This window comes from Microcebus murinus, unplaced genomic scaffold, assembly GCF_040939455.1.
Source record: "Microcebus murinus isolate Inina unplaced genomic scaffold, M.murinus_Inina_mat1.0 scaf014_hap2_Mmur4.0, whole genome shotgun sequence".
Lineage (NCBI taxonomy): Eukaryota > Metazoa > Chordata > Mammalia > Primates > Cheirogaleidae > Microcebus > Microcebus murinus.
The window spans coordinates 216045-234329 of record NW_027438960.1 but is presented as its reverse complement, the minus strand read 5'-3'; the positions used below and the strand labels follow the sequence as shown (position 1 = coordinate 234329).

General features: G+C 63.4%; 5 pseudogenes; all 5 read right to left on the bottom strand.

The window, feature by feature from the left end:
- Nucleotides 1–821: 821 nt before the first annotated feature.
- LOC142867211 (uncharacterized) lies at nt 822–940 on the bottom strand (annotated as a pseudogene).
- A 3371-nt stretch (nt 941–4311) lies between these two features.
- On the bottom strand, nt 4312–4430 carry LOC142867210 (uncharacterized; annotated as a pseudogene).
- A 3379-nt stretch (nt 4431–7809) lies between these two features.
- On the bottom strand, nt 7810–7928 carry LOC142867208 (uncharacterized; annotated as a pseudogene).
- A 3372-nt stretch (nt 7929–11300) lies between these two features.
- LOC142867207 (uncharacterized) lies at nt 11301–11419 on the bottom strand (annotated as a pseudogene).
- Nucleotides 11420–14798: 3379 nt separating this feature from the next.
- Nucleotides 14799–14917, bottom strand: LOC142867206 (uncharacterized; annotated as a pseudogene).
- Between the last annotated feature and the right edge of the window lie 3368 nt (nt 14918–18285).

The following is an 18285-nucleotide window of genomic DNA, read 5'->3' as shown; positions in this document are numbered from 1 at the left end:
TGGTAGGAACGGATGGACACCTAAGTGGACAGAGAGGAATCACCTTCATCGGGTGGGTGTCGGGCGGGTGGGGGGAGGGGAGGGGCAATCACATCCATTAGGCATGGGGTGGGTGCGCACCGACTGGGGGATGGGCGCACTTGAAGCTCTGACCCGAGGGGGGAGGCTTGGAGAGGGCAACGTACCCGACCTTAACATTGGTACCCCCACAATACGCTGGAACAACATGAGAGGTATATGAATAAGAACACAGGGGGGAGGGGGGCACGGGCAACACATGTCACCTGAATACTTGTACTCCCATCATCTGCTTGAAAAGAGAGAGGAAAGGAAATGCAATAATAGAGGTAAGAGACACTTTTTAAAAATAATGAATCCGAAGAGAAAAGTAAAAGGAGGCCTGTGGAGCAGGTCTGGGTGTGACTCCGGATCCCCCAACATCAGGTGCCACCACCAAAGATTCCTGCGTGTAGCCCATAGTACCCCAAAAGCAACGGGACGAGTTCTGGTCACATACTCCCTCAAAATGACATCCTGGCCTTCTTCTGGAACTCCCTCCCCTCTCAGACTCTCAAGGTTTCCTCCAGCGTGTCGGTTCCCACAGAGCAGACCTTTGGTCTGAGACCTGACAGTCCAGATGCCACGCATGCTGCCGCGTGGCGGCGGTGTCGCGGCTTGGGACAAGAGGAGGCCCCACGGTGCGGGCTGGGGCTCCAGGCACCGCGGCGGGCGCTGAGGGTTGGGGTCACCCCCACCCCGGGCCGCCGCCGCGCTCCCAGAAAGGGGACAGAACAAGAGGCAAAAAAAAAAAAAAAAGAAGCAGCCTGTGGCACCCGGTATTCCCAGGCGGTCTCCCATCCAAGCACTAGCCAGGCCCGACCCTGCTTAGCTTCCGAGACCAGACGAGATCGGGGGCGTTCAGGGTGGTGTGGCCCTAGACGGCGGCCGCCGCCGCCTCCCGCCCCAGGCCCCGCGGCGGGCCGGGCCTGTTGAGTTCGCCGGCCGGGTCCCGCGGGCTCCCAGGGACGGGGGTGATGGGCGGGGCGGGGCGGGGCGGGGCGGGGGGCTGTCTCTCTATACACACACACACACACTCACACTCACTCACACAAGATACGCCTCCACGGCTGGACTCGCCAAGGTGGAGCCCTCCCAGCCCCCCTCGTCTCCTCGCCCGGCCTCCTTCACCTACCCGCTGCCCACCCCCGGCGCGTCGCTGCCGCTGACTGCGCACGCGCGGGGCGCTCGCCCTTTGACCCCAGCCAGGGGCCGCCCTCCCCCACAACCCCTTTCAGCTGCGCCCCCCCCTCGCCCTGTGGGTGGGCTGCCGCCTATTCCCCCGGGCCAGGGCTGGGGCACAGCCAGTGTATGGGGCGTCTCTCTCTGGGGATGTGTCCCATGGGTGGGGTGGGGTGGCGTGGTTTGGGGGGCGCTGAAGAAATCAGTCCCCTCCATCTCCTACCTCTGGAAAACGCCCAACCCCGTGGAGAACTGCCGGCACCGCTTCGTGGGGGCCGGGACCCTCCTCTGTGTCCTCCTGTGGCCCAGTCCAAGGGGCCTGGGCCTGGCCGGGGCTGCATTGCCCCCCAACCACCCTGGCGTGTGGACTCGCTAAAAATCGGCCATTAGATATTGGATTCCAGCTTCATTGAGGTCATTTCACTAATGAGTGCACCGGAAAGAGTTTCCTAATCCATCTGTGAGGGTGGCAACTGAAAGAGAATTTGAAAGCTGACAGAATAGGCGAGGGAAGGCATAGGAGATTTCCACACCCAGCAAGGAAGACTTTCCCGAAATGGAAGAAAGAAACGAGCAAACAGAGACACCGGTAGCCCGCCCGGAAAAGAGTCTGCCCCTTAGAGAAAGCACCCTGACCAGGTTCACCCGTGGGTGGGTGGCGAGCTAGCGGCCTTCAGAAGAGCGAGGCCCGCAGTCTGTGCGGAAGACACCTGCACTCGGGTGTGTGTGGCGGCGCGATTCCCAAGCAGCTCTAGATGTTAAACCAAGGAGAAGCCAGGGAGTTCCCAACGCCCCAGGTGTCCTCAGCCCACGACTGGCTGCTGTGGGAATGCGAAGCCCGGCTCCTTGTCTCAGAGCGGGGTTCCCAGGAGGATCAGGCTGAAGCTGGGACTTGGCCTCAAAGTGTCCCCTCGCATGGCCACCCCCTTCCCCTTCCTGCTCCTCTACTCCTGGTGCCCCTCCATCCAGGGGCCAGACCTTAAAGAGTCACCGCAAGAGAATCCTGGTCCCAAAGGAGCCTTCTGGGGGACCGGTGCTGAGAGAGGTGGTGGGCATGGCCCGCTGGGGCTCTGCCCGACCCAGGGCTGAGAGATGCAACCTCCCAGCTCTGGGTCCCTGCAGGAAGTGTTGGCAAGCACAGGGCCAGTCCTCCAAAGGCCCAGGTGCGGGGAGCCCAGGCCAAGCAGCCTGTGCAAGAAGCCACTTGCCGTGCCACCCCGGGAACAGGACTGCAGGCCCCGGCCCTTCCCACCTCCTCCTCCTCCTCCTCCTCCTCCCCCCCGCCCCCCCCCGCCCCCCCCCGACATGGCACAGGGCTCAGAGACACCTCAGACTCTTGCTACCCAAAGTGCAAAGGGCATCAGTTGCTCCTCCAACCCCCCCGCCCAGCAGACCACGTTGTCCAGCCAGCCCCCGGGCCTCCCTGGGGTGCCCAGCACAAAAGTGCAGACACCCACCGGACCCTCAGTCTCAGTTTTCGGATGTTTTTGCCACTCTAAGGACCCGCAGGCCAGCTGGGCCTTCGGGCAGGACAGAGAGCCCCGGAATCCGACGTGGAGAGCTGCGTGTACGTCCCCATGAGGAGGCGGTCCCCACCTCCGCGGCTCTCCCCTTGCCGGGAGCGGCAGCCGGCAGCCGCAGGGCCTCAGGGAAGACACCAGGCTGGGCCCCCGCGGGGGCACAGCGGGGGCACGTCCCCCGCACTCACGCGACTTAGGGACGGCTGCTGGAGACTGCTGCGGCCACCCTGCTGCCGGGTTTCTGGAGGGCTTCCTGGAAGCAGCGTCCACACCAAGCCCTTGGAAGGCCCAGGCGACGGAGGAGCCGGTCAGGCAGGGGCCGAGGACGGTGAGAGGCCGGGCGGGAAGGAGCATGTCAGGCAGGGGCAGAGGACGGTGACAGGCCGGGCGGGGAGGAGCCGGTCAGGCGGGGGCCCAGGACAGTGACGGGCCTGGCCGGGGAGGAGTGCGTCAGGCAGGGGCAGAGGAGACGGGCTGGGTAAGGGTTAGGGTGACAGTTAGGGCACAATTCACAATCGCAAAGACGTGGAAGCGACCCGAGTGCCCATCCATCCAGGAGTGCATTAATAAAATGTGGCGCGTGGACACCACGGAGTGCCATTCGGCTGTGAGGAGCAGCGGTGAGAGGGCACCTCTCGTGTTCTCCTGGCCAGAGCTGGAACCCGTTCCAGTAGGCCAAGTATCCCAAGAATGGACACACGAGCACCACGTGAGCGCGCTCACCAGCAAACTGGTAGGAACGGATGGACACCTAAGTGGACAGAGAGGAATCACCTTCATCGGGTGGGTGTCGGGCGGGTGGGGGGAGGGGAGGGGCATACACATCCATTAGGCATGGGGTGGGTGCGCACCGACTGGGGGATGGGCGCACTTGAAGCTCTGACCCGAGGGGGGAGGCTTGGAGAGGGCAACGTACCCGACCTTAACATTGGTACCCCCACAATACGCTGGAACAACATGAGAGGTATATGAATAAGAACACAGGGGGGAGGGGGGCACGGGCAACACATGTCACCTGAATACTTGTACTCCCATCATCTGCTTGAAAAGAGAGAGGAAAGGAAATGCAATAATAGAGGTAAGAGACACTTTTTAAAAATAATGAATCCGAAGAGAAAAGTAAAAGGAGGCCTGTGGAGCAGGTCTGGGTGTGACTCCGGATCCCCCAACATCAGGTGCCACCACCAAAGATTCCTGCGTGTAGCCCATAGTACCCCAAAAGCAACGGGACGAGTTCTGGTCACATACTCCCTCAAAATGACATCCTGGCCTTCTTCTGGAACTCCCTCCCCTCTCAGACTCTCAAGGTTTCCTCCAGCGTGTCGGTTCCCACAGAGCAGACCTTTGGTCTGAGACCTGACAGTCCAGATGCCACGCATGCTGCCGCGTGGCGGCGGTGTCGCGGCTTGGGACAAGAGGAGGCCCCACGGTGCGGGCTGGGGCGCCAGGCACCGCGGCGGGCGCTGAGGGTTGGGGTCACCCCCACCCCGGGCCGCCGCCGCGCTCCCAGAAAGGGGACAGAACAAGAGGCAAAAAAAAAAAAAAAAGAAGCAGCCTGTGGCACCCGGTATTCCCAGGCGGTCTCCCATCCAAGCACTAGCCAGGCCCGACCCTGCTTAGCTTCCGAGACCAGACGAGATCGGGGGCGTTCAGGGTGGTGTGGCCCTAGACGGCGGCCGCCGCCGCCTCCCGCCCCAGGCCCCGCGGCGGGCCGGGCCTGTTGAGTTCGCCGGCCGGGTCCCGCGGGCTCCCAGGGACGGGGGTGATGGGCGGGGCGGGGCGGGGCGGGGCGGGGGGCTGTCTCTCTATACACACACACACACACTCACACTCACTCACACAAGATACGCCTCCACGGCTGGACTCGCCAAGGTGGAGCCCTCCCAGCCCCCCTCGTCTCCTCGCCCGGCCTCCTTCACCTACCCGCTGCCCACCCCCGGCGCGTCGCTGCCGCTGACTGCGCACGCGCGGGGCGCTCGCCCTTTGACCCCAGCCAGGGGCCGCCCTCCCCCACAACCCCTTTCAGCTGCGCCCCCCCCCTCGCCCTGTGGGTGGGCTGCCGCCTATTCCCCCGGGCCAGGGCTGGGGCACAGCCAGTGTATGGGGCGTCTCTCTCTGGGGATGTGTCCCATGGGTGGGGTGGGGTGGCGTGGTTTGGGGGGCGCTGAAGAAATCAGTCCCCTCCATCTCCTACCTCTGGAAAACGCCCAACCCCGTGGAGAACTGCCGGCACCGCTTCGTGGGGGCCGGGACCCTCCTCTGTGTCCTCCTGTGGCCCAGTCCAAGGGGCCTGGGCCTGGCCGGGGCTGCATTGCCCCCCAACCACCCTGGCGTGTGGACTCGCTAAAAATCGGCCATTAGATATTGGATTCCAGCTTCATTGAGGTCATTTCACTAATGAGTGCACCGGAAAGAGTTTCCTAATCCATCTGTGAGGGTGGCAACTGAAAGAGAATTTTCAAGCTGACAGAATAGGCGAGGGAAGGCATAGGAGATTTCCACACCCAGCAAGGAAGACTTTCCCGAAATGGAAGAAAGAAACGAGCAAACAGAGACACCGGTAGCCCGCCCGGAAAAGAGTCTGCCCCTTAGAGAAAGCACCCTGACCAGGTTCACCCGTGGGTGGGTGGCGAGCTAGCGGCCTTCAGAAGAGCGAGGCCCGCAGTCTGTGCGGAAGACACCTGCACTCGGGTGTGTGTGGCGGCGCGATTCCCAAGCAGCTCTAGATGTTAAACCAAGGAGAAGCCAGGGAGTTCCCAACGCCCCAGGTGTCCTCAGCCCACGACTGGCTGCTGTGGGAATGCGAAGCCCGGCTCCTTGTCTCAGAGCGGGGTTCCCAGGAGGATCAGGCTGAAGCTGGGACTTGGCCTCAAAGTGTCCCCTCGCATGGCCACCCCCTTCCCCTTCCTGCTCCTCTACTCCTGGTGCCCCTCCATCCAGGGGCCAGACCTTAAAGAGTCACCGCAAGAGAATCCTGGTCCCAAAGGAGCCTTCTGGGGGACCGGTGCTGAGAGAGGTGGTGGGCATGGCCCGCTGGGGCTCTGCCCGACCCAGGGCTGAGAGATGCAACCTCCCAGCTCTGGGTCCCTGCAGGAAGTGTTGGCAAGCACAGGGCCAGTCCTCCAAAGGCCCAGGTGCGGGGAGCCCAGGCCAAGCAGCCTGTGCAAGAAGCCACTTGCCGTGCCACCCCGGGAACAGGACTGCAGGCCCCGGCCCTTCCCACCTCCTCCTCCTCCTCCTCCTCCTCCCCCCCGCCCCCCCCGCCCCCCCCCGACATGGCACAGGGCTCAGAGACACCTCAGACTCTTGCTACCCAAAGTGCAAAGGGCATCAGTTGCTCCTCCAACCCCCCCGCCCAGCAGACCACGTTGTCCAGCCAGCCCCCGGGCCTCCCTGGGGTGCCCAGCACAAAAGTGCAGACACCCACCGGACCCTCAGTCTCAGTTTTCGGATGTTTTTGCCACTCTAAGGACCCGCAGGCCAGCTGGGCCTTCGGGCAGGACAGAGAGCCCCGGAATCCGACGTGGAGAGCTGCGTGTACGTCCCCATGAGGAGGCGGTCCCCACCTCCGCGGCTCTCCCCTTGCGGGGAGCGGCAGCCGGCAGCCGCAGGGCCTCAGGGAAGACACCAGGCTGGGCCCCCGCGGGGGCACAGCGGGGGCACGTCCCCCGCACTCACGCGACTTAGGGACGGCTGCTGGAGACTGCTGCGGCCACCCTGCTGCCGGGTTTCTGGAGGGCTTCCTGGAAGCAGCGTCCACACCAAGCCCTTGGAAGGCCCAGGCGACGGAGGAGCCGGTCAGGCAGGGGCCGAGGACGGTGAGAGGCCGGGCGGGAAGGAGCATGTCAGGCAGGGGCAGAGGACGGTGACAGGCCGGGCGGGGAGGAGCCGGTCAGGCGGGGGCCCAGGACAGTGACGGGCCTGGCCGGGGAGGAGTGCGTCAGGCAGGGGCAGAGGAGACGGGCTGGGTAAGGGTTAGGGTGACAGTTAGGGCACAATTCACAATCGCAAAGACGTGGAAGCGACCCGAGTGCCCATCCATCCAGGAGTGCATTAATAAAATGTGGCGCGTGGACACCACGGAGTGCCATTCGGCTGTGAGGAGCAGCGGTGAGAGGGCACCTCTCGTGTTCTCCTGGCCAGAGCTGGAACCCGTTCCAGTAGGCCAAGTATCCCAAGAATGGACACACGAGCACCACGTGAGCGCGCTCACCAGCAAACTGGTAGGAACGGATGGACACCTAAGTGGACAGAGAGGAATCACCTTCATCGGGTGGGTGTCGGGCGGGTGGGGGGAGGGGAGGGGCATACACATCCATTAGGCATGGGGTGGGTGCGCACCGACTGGGGGATGGGCGCACTTGAAGCTCTGACCCGAGGGGGGAGGCTTGGAGAGGGCAACGTACCCGACCTTAACATTGGTACCCCCACAATACGCTGGAACAACATGAGAGGTATATGAATAAGAACACAGGGGGGAGGGGGGCACGGGCAACACATGTCACCTGAATACTTGTACTCCCATCATCTGCTTGAAAAGAGAGAGGAAAGGAAATGCAATAATAGAGGTAAGAGACACTTTTTAAAAATAATGAATCCGAAGAGAAAAGTAAAAGGAGGCCTGTGGAGCAGGTCTGGGTGTGACTCCGGATCCCCCAACATCAGGTGCCACCACCAAAGATTCCTGCGTGTAGCCCATAGTACCCCAAAAGCAACGGGACGAGTTCTGGTCACATACTCCCTCAAAATGACATCCTGGCCTTCTTCTGGAACTCCCTCCCCTCTCAGACTCTCAAGGTTTCCTCCAGCGTGTCGGTTCCCACAGAGCAGACCTTTGGTCTGAGACCTGACAGTCCAGATGCCACGCATGCTGCCGCGTGGCGGCGGTGTCGCGGCTTGGGACAAGAGGAGGCCCCACGGTGCGGGCTGGGGCGCCAGGCACCGCGGCGGGCGCTGAGGGTTGGGGTCACCCCCACCCCGGGCCGCCGCCGCGCTCCCAGAAAGGGGACAGAACAAGAGGCAAAAAAAAAAAAAAAAAAAAAAAAGAAGCAGCCTGTGGCACCCGGTATTCCCAGGCGGTCTCCCATCCAAGCACTAGCCAGGCCCGACCCTGCTTAGCTTCCGAGACCAGACGAGATCGGGGGCGTTCAGGGTGGTGTGGCCCTAGACGGCGGCCGCCGCCGCCTCCCGCCCCAGGCCCCGCGGCGGGCCGGGCCTGTTGAGTTCGCCGGCCGGGTCCCGCGGGCTCCCAGGGACGGGGGTGATGGGCGGGGCGGGGCGGGGCGGGGGGCTGTCTCTCTATACACACACACACACACACACTCACACTCACTCACACAAGATACGCCTCCACGGCTGGACTCGCCAAGGTGGAGCCCTCCCAGCCCCCCTCGTCTCCTCGCCCGGCCTCCTTCACCTACCCGCTGCCCACCCCCGGCGCGTCGCTGCCGCTGACTGCGCACGCGCGGGGCGCTCGCCCTTTGACCCCAGCCAGGGGCCGCCCTCCCCCACAACCCCTTTCAGCTGCGCCCCCCCCCTCGCCCTGTGGGTGGGCTGCCGCCTATTCCCCCGGGCCAGGGCTGGGGCACAGCCAGTGTATGGGGCGTCTCTCTCTGGGGATGTGTCCCATGGGTGGGGTGGGGTGGCGTGGTTTGGGGGGCGCTGAAGAAATCAGTCCCCTCCATCTCCTACCTCTGGAAAACGCCCAACCCCGTGGAGAACTGCCGGCACCGCTTCGTGGGGGCCGGGACCCTCCTCTGTGTCCTCCTGTGGCCCAGTCCAAGGGGCCTGGGCCTGGCCGGGGCTGCATTGCCCCCCAACCACCCTGGCGTGTGGACTCGCTAAAAATCGGCCATTAGATATTGGATTCCAGCTTCATTGAGGTCATTTCACTAATGAGTGCACCGGAAAGAGTTTCCTAATCCATCTGTGAGGGTGGCAACTGAAAGAGAATTTTCAAGCTGACAGAATAGGCGAGGGAAGGCATAGGAGATTTCCACACCCAGCAAGGAAGACTTTCCCGAAATGGAAGAAAGAAACGAGCAAACAGAGACACCGGTAGCCCGCCCGGAAAAGAGTCTGCCCCTTAGAGAAAGCACCCTGACCAGGTTCACCCGTGGGTGGGTGGCGAGCTAGCGGCCTTCAGAAGAGCGAGGCCCGCAGTCTGTGCGGAAGACACCTGCACTCGGGTGTGTGTGGCGGCGCGATTCCCAAGCAGCTCTAGATGTTAAACCAAGGAGAAGCCAGGGAGTTCCCAACGCCCCAGGTGTCCTCAGCCCACGACTGGCTGCTGTGGGAATGCGAAGCCCGGCTCCTTGTCTCAGAGCGGGGTTCCCAGGAGGATCAGGCTGAAGCTGGGACTTGGCCTCAAAGTGTCCCCTCGCATGGCCACCCCCTTCCCCTTCCTGCTCCTCTACTCCTGGTGCCCCTCCATCCAGGGGCCAGACCTTAAAGAGTCACCGCAAGAGAATCCTGGTCCCAAAGGAGCCTTCTGGGGGACCGGTGCTGAGAGAGGTGGTGGGCATGGCCCGCTGGGGCTCTGCCCGACCCAGGGCTGAGAGATGCAACCTCCCAGCTCTGGGTCCCTGCAGGAAGTGTTGGCAAGCACAGGGCCAGTCCTCCAAAGGCCCAGGTGCGGGGAGCCCAGGCCAAGCAGCCTGTGCAAGAAGCCACTTGCCGTGCCACCCCGGGAACAGGACTGCAGGCCCCGGCCCTTCCCACCTCCTCCTCCTCCTCCTCCTCCTCCCCCCCGCCCCCCCCCCGCCCCCCCCCGACATGGCACAGGGCTCAGAGACACCTCAGACTCTTGCTACCCAAAGTGCAAAGGGCATCAGTTGCTCCTCCAACCCCCCCGCCCAGCAGACCACGTTGTCCAGCCAGCCCCCGGGCCTCCCTGGGGTGCCCAGCACAAAAGTGCAGACACCCACCGGACCCTCAGTCTCAGTTTTCGGATGTTTTTGCCACTCTAAGGACCCGCAGGCCAGCTGGGCCTTCGGGCAGGACAGAGAGCCCCGGAATCCGACGTGGAGAGCTGCGTGTACGTCCCCATGAGGAGGCGGTCCCCACCTCCGCGGCTCTCCCCTTGCCGGGAGCGGCAGCCGGCAGCCGCAGGGCCTCAGGGAAGACACCAGGCTGGGCCCCCGCGGGGGCACAGCGGGGGCACGTCCCCCGCACTCACGCGACTTAGGGACGGCTGCTGGAGACTGCTGCGGCCACCCTGCTGCCGGGTTTCTGGAGGGCTTCCTGGAAGCAGCGTCCACACCAAGCCCTTGGAAGGCCCAGGCGACGGAGGAGCCGGTCAGGCAGGGGCCGAGGACGGTGAGAGGCCGGGCGGGAAGGAGCATGTCAGGCAGGGGCAGAGGACGGTGACAGGCCGGGCGGGGAGGAGCCGGTCAGGCGGGGGCCCAGGACAGTGACGGGCCTGGCCGGGGAGGAGTGCGTCAGGCAGGGGCAGAGGAGACGGGCTGGGTAAGGGTTAGGGTGACAGTTAGGGCACAATTCACAATCGCAAAGACGTGGAAGCGACCCGAGTGCCCATCCATCCAGGAGTGCATTAATAAAATGTGGCGCGTGGACACCACGGAGTGCCATTCGGCTGTGAGGAGCAGCGGTGAGAGGGCACCTCTCGTGTTCTCCTGGCCAGAGCTGGAACCCGTTCCAGTAGGCCAAGTATCCCAAGAATGGACACACGAGCACCACGTGAGCGCGCTCACCAGCAAACTGGTAGGAACGGATGGACACCTAAGTGGACAGAGAGGAATCACCTTCATCGGGTGGGTGTCGGGCGGGTGGGGGGAGGGGAGGGGCATACACATCCATTAGGCATGGGGTGGGTGCGCACCGACTGGGGGATGGGCGCACTTGAAGCTCTGACCCGAGGGGGGAGGCTTGGAGAGGGCAACGTACCCGACCTTAACATTGGTACCCCCACAATACGCTGGAACAACATGAGAGGTATATGAATAAGAACACAGGGGGGAGGGGGGCACGGGCAACACATGTCACCTGAATACTTGTACTCCCATCATCTGCTTGAAAAGAGAGAGGAAAGGAAATGCAATAATAGAGGTAAGAGACACTTTTTAAAAATAATGAATCCGAAGAGAAAAGTAAAAGGAGGCCTGTGGAGCAGGTCTGGGTGTGACTCCGGATCCCCCAACATCAGGTGCCACCACCAAAGATTCCTGCGTGTAGCCCATAGTACCCCAAAAGCAACGGGACGAGTTCTGGTCACATACTCCCTCAAAATGACATCCTGGCCTTCTTCTGGAACTCCCTCCCCTCTCAGACTCTCAAGGTTTCCTCCAGCGTGTCGGTTCCCACAGAGCAGACCTTTGGTCTGAGACCTGACAGTCCAGATGCCACGCATGCTGCCGCGTGGCGGCGGTGTCGCGGCTTGGGACAAGAGGAGGCCCCACGGTGCGGGCTGGGGCGCCAGGCACCGCGGCGGGCGCTGAGGGTTGGGGTCACCCCCACCCCGGGCCGCCGCCGCGCTCCCAGAAAGGGGACAGAACAAGAGGCAAAAAAAAAAAAAAAAGAAGCAGCCTGTGGCACCCGGTATTCCCAGGCGGTCTCCCATCCAAGCACTAGCCAGGCCCGACCCTGCTTAGCTTCCGAGACCAGACGAGATCGGGGGCGTTCAGGGTGGTGTGGCCCTAGACGGCGGCCGCCGCCGCCTCCCGCCCCAGGCCCCGCGGCGGGCCGGGCCTGTTGAGTTCGCCGGCCGGGTCCCGCGGGCTCCCAGGGACGGGGGTGATGGGCGGGGCGGGGCGGGGCGGGGCGGGGGGCTGTCTCTCTATACACACACACACACACTCACACTCACTCACACAAGATACGCCTCCACGGCTGGACTCGCCAAGGTGGAGCCCTCCCAGCCCCCCTCGTCTCCTCGCCCGGCCTCCTTCACCTACCCGCTGCCCACCCCCGGCGCGTCGCTGCCGCTGACTGCGCACGCGCGGGGCGCTCGCCCTTTGACCCCAGCCAGGGGCCGCCCTCCCCCACAACCCCTTTCAGCTGCGCCCCCCCCCTCGCCCTGTGGGTGGGCTGCCGCCTATTCCCCCGGGCCAGGGCTGGGGCACAGCCAGTGTATGGGGCGTCTCTCTCTGGGGATGTGTCCCATGGGTGGGGTGGGGTGGCGTGGTTTGGGGGGCGCTGAAGAAATCAGTCCCCTCCATCTCCTACCTCTGGAAAACGCCCAACCCCGTGGAGAACTGCCGGCACCGCTTCGTGGGGGCCGGGACCCTCCTCTGTGTCCTCCTGTGGCCCAGTCCAAGGGGCCTGGGCCTGGCCGGGGCTGCATTGCCCCCCAACCACCCTGGCGTGTGGACTCGCTAAAAATCGGCCATTAGATATTGGATTCCAGCTTCATTGAGGTCATTTCACTAATGAGTGCACCGGAAAGAGTTTCCTAATCCATCTGTGAGGGTGGCAACTGAAAGAGAATTTTCAAGCTGACAGAATAGGCGAGGGAAGGCATAGGAGATTTCCACACCCAGCAAGGAAGACTTTCCCGAAATGGAAGAAAGAAACGAGCAAACAGAGACACCGGTAGCCCGCCCGGAAAAGAGTCTGCCCCTTAGAGAAAGCACCCTGACCAGGTTCACCCGTGGGTGGGTGGCGAGCTAGCGGCCTTCAGAAGAGCGAGGCCCGCAGTCTGTGCGGAAGACACCTGCACTCGGGTGTGTGTGGCGGCGCGATTCCCAAGCAGCTCTAGATGTTAAACCAAGGAGAAGCCAGGGAGTTCCCAACGCCCCAGGTGTCCTCAGCCCACGACTGGCTGCTGTGGGAATGCGAAGCCCGGCTCCTTGTCTCAGAGCGGGGTTCCCAGGAGGATCAGGCTGAAGCTGGGACTTGGCCTCAAAGTGTCCCCTCGCATGGCCACCCCCTTCCCCTTCCTGCTCCTCTACTCCTGGTGCCCCTCCATCCAGGGGCCAGACCTTAAAGAGTCACCGCAAGAGAATCCTGGTCCCAAAGGAGCCTTCTGGGGGACCGGTGCTGAGAGAGGTGGTGGGCATGGCCCGCTGGGGCTCTGCCCGACCCAGGGCTGAGAGATGCAACCTCCCAGCTCTGGGTCCCTGCAGGAAGTGTTGGCAAGCACAGGGCCAGTCCTCCAAAGGCCCAGGTGCGGGGAGCCCAGGCCAAGCAGCCTGTGCAAGAAGCCACTTGCCGTGCCACCCCGGGAACAGGACTGCAGGCCCCGGCCCTTCCCACCTCCTCCTCCTCCTCCTCCTCCTCCCCCCCGCCCCCCCCGCCCCCCCCCGACATGGCACAGGGCTCAGAGACACCTCAGACTCTTGCTACCCAAAGTGCAAAGGGCATCAGTTGCTCCTCCAACCCCCCCGCCCAGCAGACCACGTTGTCCAGCCAGCCCCCGGGCCTCCCTGGGGTGCCCAGCACAAAAGTGCAGACACCCACCGGACCCTCAGTCTCAGTTTTCGGATGTTTTTGCCACTCTAAGGACCCGCAGGCCAGCTGGGCCTTCGGGCAGGACAGAGAGCCCCGGAATCCGACGTGGAGAGCTGCGTGTACGTCCCCATGAGGAGGCGGTCCCCACCTCCGCGGCTCTCCCCTTGCGGGGAGCGGCAGCCGGCAGCCGCAGGGCCTCAGGGAAGACACCAGGCTGGGCCCCCGCGGGGGCACAGCGGGGGCACGTCCCCCGCACTCACGCGACTTAGGGACGGCTGCTGGAGACTGCTGCGGCCACCCTGCTGCCGGGTTTCTGGAGGGCTTCCTGGAAGCAGCGTCCACACCAAGCCCTTGGAAGGCCCAGGCGACGGAGGAGCCGGTCAGGCAGGGGCCGAGGACGGTGAGAGGCCGGGCGGGAAGGAGCATGTCAGGCAGGGGCAGAGGACGGTGACAGGCCGGGCGGGGAGGAGCCGGTCAGGCGGGGGCCCAGGACAGTGACGGGCCTGGCCGGGGAGGAGTGCGTCAGGCAGGGGCAGAGGAGACGGGCTGGGTAAGGGTTAGGGTGACAGTTAGGGCACAATTCACAATCGCAAAGACGTGGAAGCGACCCGAGTGCCCATCCATCCAGGAGTGCATTAATAAAATGTGGCGCGTGGACACCACGGAGTGCCATTCGGCTGTGAGGAGCAGCGGTGAGAGGGCACCTCTCGTGTTCTCCTGGCCAGAGCTGGAACCCGTTCCAGTAGGCCAAGTATCCCAAGAATGGACACACGAGCACCACGTGAGCGCGCTCACCAGCAAACTGGTAGGAACGGATGGACACCTAAGTGGACAGAGAGGAATCACCTTCATCGGGTGGGTGTCGGGCGGGTGGGGGGAGGGGAGGGGCATACACATCCATTAGGCATGGGGTGGGTGCGCACCGACTGGGGGATGGGCGCACTTGAAGCTCTGACCCGAGGGGGGAGGCTTGGAGAGGGCAACGTACCCGACCTTAACATTGGTACCCCCACAATACGCTGGAACAACATGAGAGGTATATGAATAAGAACACAGGGGGGAGGGGGGCACGGGCAACACATGTCACCTGAATACTTGTACTCCCATCATCTGCTTGAAAAGAGAGAGGAAAGGAAATGCAATAATAGAGGTAAGAGACACTTTTTAAAAATAATGAATCCGAAGAGAAAAGTAAAAGGAGGCCTGTGGAGCAGGTCTGGGTGTGACTCCGGATCCCCCAACATCAGGTGCCACCACCAAAGATTCCTGCGTGTAGCCCATAGTACCCCAAAAGCAACGGGACGAGTTCTGGTCACATACTCCCTCAAAATGACATCCTGGCCTTCTTCTGGAACTCCCTCCCCTCTCAGACTCTCAAGGTTTCCTCCAGCGTGTCGGTTCCCACAGAGCAGACCTTTGGTCTGAGACCTGACAGTCCAGATGCCACGCATGCTGCCGCGTGGCGGCGGTGTCGCGGCTTGGGACAAGAGGAGGCCCCACGGTGCGGGCTGGGGCGCCAGGCACCGCGGCGGGCGCTGAGGGTTGGGGTCACCCCCACCCCGGGCCGCCGCCGCGCTCCCAGAAAGGGGACAGAACAAGAGGCAAAAAAAAAAAAAAAAAAAAAAAAGAAGCAGCCTGTGGCACCCGGTATTCCCAGGCGGTCTCCCATCCAAGCACTAGCCAGGCCCGACCCTGCTTAGCTTCCGAGACCAGACGAGATCGGGGGCGTTCAGGGTGGTGTGGCCCTAGACGGCGGCCGCCGCCGCCTCCCGCCCCAGGCCCCGCGGCGGGCCGGGCCTGTTGAGTTCGCCGGCCGGGTCCCGCGGGCTCCCAGGGACGGGGGTGATGGGCGGGGCGGGGCGGGGCGGGGGGCTGTCTCTCTATACACACACACACACACACACTCACACTCACTCACACAAGATACGCCTCCACGGCTGGACTCGCCAAGGTGGAGCCCTCCCAGCCCCCCTCGTCTCCTCGCCCGGCCTCCTTCACCTACCCGCTGCCCACCCCCGGCGCGTCGCTGCCGCTGACTGCGCACGCGCGGGGCGCTCGCCCTTTGACCCCAGCCAGGGGCCGCCCTCCCCCACAACCCCTTTCAGCTGCGCCCCCCCCCTCGCCCTGTGGGTGGGCTGCCGCCTATTCCCCCGGGCCAGGGCTGGGGCACAGCCAGTGTATGGGGCGTCTCTCTCTGGGGATGTGTCCCATGGGTGGGGTGGGGTGGCGTGGTTTGGGGGGCGCTGAAGAAATCAGTCCCCTCCATCTCCTACCTCTGGAAAACGCCCAACCCCGTGGAGAACTGCCGGCACCGCTTCGTGGGGGCCGGGACCCTCCTCTGTGTCCTCCTGTGGCCCAGTCCAAGGGGCCTGGGCCTGGCCGGGGCTGCATTGCCCCCCAACCACCCTGGCGTGTGGACTCGCTAAAAATCGGCCATTAGATATTGGATTCCAGCTTCATTGAGGTCATTTCACTAATGAGTGCACCGGAAAGAGTTTCCTAATCCATCTGTGAGGGTGGCAACTGAAAGAGAATTTTCAAGCTGACAGAATAGGCGAGGGAAGGCATAGGAGATTTCCACACCCAGCAAGGAAGACTTTCCCGAAATGGAAGAAAGAAACGAGCAAACAGAGACACCGGTAGCCCGCCCGGAAAAGAGTCTGCCCCTTAGAGAAAGCACCCTGACCAGGTTCACCCGTGGGTGGGTGGCGAGCTAGCGGCCTTCAGAAGAGCGAGGCCCGCAGTCTGTGCGGAAGACACCTGCACTCGGGTGTGTGTGGCGGCGCGATTCCCAAGCAGCTCTAGATGTTAAACCAAGGAGAAGCCAGGGAGTTCCCAACGCCCCAGGTGTCCTCAGCCCACGACTGGCTGCTGTGGGAATGCGAAGCCCGGCTCCTTGTCTCAGAGCGGGGTTCCCAGGAGGATCAGGCTGAAGCTGGGACTTGGCCTCAAAGTGTCCCCTCGCATGGCCACCCCCTTCCCCTTCCTGCTCCTCTACTCCTGGTGCCCCTCCATCCAGGGGCCAGACCTTAAAGAGTCACCGCAAGAGAATCCTGGTCCCAAAGGAGCCTTCTGGGGGACCGGTGCTGAGAGAGGTGGTGGGCATGGCCCGCTGGGGCTCTGCCCGACCCAGGGCTGAGAGATGCAACCTCCCAGCTCTGGGTCCCTGCAGGAAGTGTTGGCAAGCACAGGGCCAGTCCTCCAAAGGCCCAGGTGCGGGGAGCCCAGGCCAAGCAGCCTGTGCAAGAAGCCACTTGCCGTGCCACCCCGGGAACAGGACTGCAGGCCCCGGCCCTTCCCACCTCCTCCTCCTCCTCCTCCTCCTCCCCCCCGCCCCCCCCCCGCCCCCCCCCGACATGGCACAGGGCTCAGAGACACCTCAGACTCTTGCTACCCAAAGTGCAAAGGGCATCAGTTGCTCCTCCAACCCCCCCGCCCAGCAGACCACGTTGTCCAGCCAGCCCCCGGGCCTCCCTGGGGTGCCCAGCACAAAAGTGCAGACACCCACCGGACCCTCAGTCTCAGTTTTCGGATGTTTTTGCCACTCTAAGGACCCGCAGGCCAGCTGGGCCTTCGGGCAGGACAGAGAGCCCCGGAATCCGACGTGGAGAGCTGCGTGTACGTCCCCATGAGGAGGCGGTCCCCACCTCCGCGGCTCTCCCCTTGCCGGGAGCGGCAGCCGGCAGCCGCAGGGCCTCAGGGAAGACACCAGGCTGGGCCCCCGCGGGGGCACAGCGGGGGCACGTCCCCCGCACTCACGCGACTTAGGGACGGCTGCTGGAGACTGCTGCGGCCACCCTGCTGCCGGGTTTCTGGAGGGCTTCCTGGAAGCAGCGTCCACACCAAGCCCTTGGAAGGCCCAGGCGACGGAGGAGCCGGTCAGGCAGGGGCCGAGGACGGTGAGAGGCCGGGCGGGAAGGAGCATGTCAGGCAGGGGCAGAGGACGGTGACAGGCCGGGCGGGGAGGAGCCGGTCAGGCGGGGGCCCAGGACAGTGACGGGCCTGGCCGGGGAGGAGTGCGTCAGGCAGGGGCAGAGGAGACGGGCTGGGTAAGGGTTAGGGTGACAGTTAGGGCACAATTCACAATCGCAAAGACGTGGAAGCGACCCGAGTGCCCATCCATCCAGGAGTGCATTAATAAAATGTGGCGCGTGGACACCACGGAGTGCCATTCGGCTGTGAGGAGCAGCGGTGAGAGGGCACCTCTCGTGTTCTCCTGGCCAGAGCTGGAACCCGTTCCAGTAGGCCAAGTATCCCAAGAATGGACACACGAGCACCACGTGAGCGCGCTCACCAGCAAACTGGTAGGAACGGATGGACACCTAAGTGGACAGAGAGGAATCACCTTCATCGGGTGGGTGTCGGGCGGGTGGGGGGAGGGGAGGGGCATACACATCCATTAGGCATGGGGTGGGTGCGCACCGACTGGGGGATGGGCGCACTTGAAGCTCTGACCCGAGGGGGGAGGCTTGGAGAGGGCAACGTACCCGACCTTAACATTGGTACCCCCACAATACGCTGGAACAACATGAGAGGTATATGAATAAGAACACAGGGGGGAGGGGGGCACGGGCAACACATGTCACCTGAATACTTGTACTCCCATCATCTGCTTGAAAAGAGAGAGGAAAGGAAATGCAATAATAGAGGTAAGAGACACTTTTTAAAAATAATGAATCCGAAGAGAAAAGTAAAAGGAGGCCTGTGGAGCAGGTCTGGGTGTGACTCCGGATCCCCCAACATCAGGTGCCACCACCAAAGATTCCTGCGTGTAGCCCATAGTACCCCAAAAGCAACGGGACGAGTTCTGGTCACATACTCCCTCAAAATGACATCCTGGCCTTCTTCTGGAACTCCCTCCCCTCTCAGACTCTCAAGGTTTCCTCCAGCGTGTCGGTTCCCACAGAGCAGACCTTTGGTCTGAGACCTGACAGTCCAGATGCCACGCATGCTGCCGCGTGGCGGCGGTGTCGCGGCTTGGGACAAGAGGAGGCCCCACGGTGCGGGCTGGGGCGCCAGGCACCGCGGCGGGCGCTGAGGGTTGGGGTCACCCCCACCCCGGGCCGCCGCCGCGCTCCCAGAAAGGGGACAGAACAAGAGGCAAAAAAAAAAAAAAAAG